The following is a 2,500-nucleotide window of genomic DNA, read 5'->3' on the forward strand; positions in this document are numbered from 1 at the left end:
TCTGTAGGCAAACTGAAGGGGGTCCAGGAGAGGGTCTGTGATGGCTTTGAGGTGTGCCAGGAGCAGGCGCTCAAAAGACTTCATTACCACAGATGTAAGGGCGACCGGTCTGTAATCATTTAGTCCTGTTAGCCTTAGCTTTTTGGGCACAGCGATGATGGTGGAGGACTTGAGACAGGCTGGTACATGGCATGTCTCCAGGGAGGTGTTAAAGATGTTGGTGAACACCGGAGACAGCTGGTCAGCGCAGTGCCTGAGGGTGGCTGGAGAGACAGAGTCCGGCCCGGCTGCTTTGCGTGGATTCTGCCTCTTGAAAAGCCCATTAACTTCTCCCTCCTGAAAGGAGAGAGTCGTTTCTGTAGTATGGGTGGGGGATGGGGCCTCTTGGGTGGGAAGGGGTGGTTCAGGACAGTCCAATTGTCTTTCAAATCTACGGTAGAACTCGTTCAGGTCGTTGGCTAGGCGGGAGTCGTTAGTGGTGTGGGGCGCTCTGGGTTTGTAGTTGGTGATGTGCCTGAGCCCTTTGGCAGACAGAAGCAGCGTCGTTAGTAGAGAACTGGTGTTTTAGTGTCTCTGAGTACAGTCGTTTAGCCTCTCTCACCGCTTTGCTAAACCTGTTCTTCGACTCCTTGAATCTGTCTCTATCCCCACTCCTAAACGCTTCCTCCTTCTCCAACCTCAACCTTTTGAGCTTTGCTGAGAACCAGGGCTTGTTGTTGTTAAAGTTCACCCTGGTACGTGTTGGGATACAGCAGTCCTCACAGAAGCTGATGTACACAGCCTCTGTGAGTTCATCCAGACTATTGGTAGCAGTCGTGAACATATCCCAGTCAGTACAGTCTAAGCACGCCCGCAAATCTTCCACAGCCTCACTGGTCCACTGTTTAGATGTCCTCACAGCAGGTTTACAGAGTTTTAGTTGCTGCCTGTATGCACGAATCAGGTGGACCAAGGGAGTTCTGTGCGAGCCGAACAGCCCCGTGACCCACAAGAGAAACATCCCCGCCAAATTCGAGCGTTTGACGGGGTCTATCCGTGAAAAAATATTCACGTTTTTGAGTGCACATGCATTTCTGCTGCAAATGCCTCTGGAAGTTTCATGCCGTTCGTATGCCAATTGTGGCAACACGAAAATGACCCGTTTTCCCATTCCGAGGGATTTCTGTGCGACCCTAACAGCCCCGTGAGCCACAAGAGACACATCCCCGCCAATTTCTAGCGTTTCACGGGGTCTATCCGTGAAAAATATAGACGTTTTTGAGTGCACATGCATTTCTGCTGCAGATGCCTCTGGAAGTTTCATGCCGTTCGTATGCAATGTGGCAACACGAAAATGACCCCTTTTCCCATTCCGAGGGATTTCTGTGCGACCCTAACTAACAGCGCCCGTGAGCCACAAGAGAGACATCCCCGCCAATTTATAGCGTTTCACGGGGTCTATCCGTGAAAAATATAGACGTTTTTGAGTGCACATGCATTCCTGCTGCAAATGCCTCTGGAAGTTTCATGCCGTTCCTATGCAATGTGGCCACACAAAAATGACCCGTTTTCCCATTCCGAGGCATTTCTGTGCGACCCTAACAGCCCCGTGAGCCACAAGAGAGACATCCCCGCCAACTTCTAGCGTTTGACGGGGTCTATGCGTGAAAAATATTAAAATTTTTGAGTGCACGTGCCTTTCTGCTGCAAATGCCTCTGGAAGTTTCATGGCGTTCCTATGCAATGTGGCAACACGAAAATGACCCCTTTTCCCATTCCGAGGGAGTTCTGTGCCACCCTAACAGCCCCGTGAGCCACAAGAGACACATCCCCGCCAATTTCTAGCGTTTCACGGGGTCTATCCGTGAAACATATAGAAGTTTTTGAGTGCACATGCATTCCTGCTGCAAATGCCTCTGGAAGTTTCATGCGGTTCGTACGCAATGTGGCAACACGAAAATGACCCGTTTTCCCATTCCCAGGGATTTCTGTGCGACCCGAACAGCCCCGTGAGCCACAAGAGACACATCCCCGCCAATTTCTAGCGTTTCACGGGGTCTATCCGTGAAAAATATCAATTTTTTTGACTGCACATGCATTTCTGCTGCAAATGCCTCTGGAAGTTGCATGCGGTTCGCATGCAATGTGGCGACACGAAAATGACCCGTTTTCCCATTCCGAGGGATTTCTGTGCCACCCTAACAGCCCCGTGAGCCACAAGAGAGACATCCCCGCCAATTTCTAGCGTATCACGGGGTCTATCCGTGAGAAATATTCACTTTTTTGAGTGCACATGCATTCCTGCTGCAAATGCCTCTGGAAGTTTCATGCGGTTCGTATGCAATGTGGCGACACGAAAATGACCCGTTTTCCCATTCCGAGGGATTTCTGTGCCACCCTAACAGCCCCGTGAGCCACAAGAGAGACATCCCCGCCCACTTCTAGCGTTTCACGGGGTCTCTCCGTGAAAAATATCACATTTTTTGAGTGCACATGCATTCCTGCTGCAAATGCCTCTGGA

This window comes from Petromyzon marinus, unplaced genomic scaffold (assembly GCF_048934315.1).
Source record: "Petromyzon marinus isolate PM22_M1 ecotype Great Lakes invasive population unplaced genomic scaffold, UKy_Petmar_22M1.pri1.0 PM_G_Scaffold_6, whole genome shotgun sequence".
In the NCBI taxonomy this organism is placed as follows: domain Eukaryota; kingdom Metazoa; phylum Chordata; class Hyperoartia; order Petromyzontiformes; family Petromyzontidae; genus Petromyzon; species Petromyzon marinus.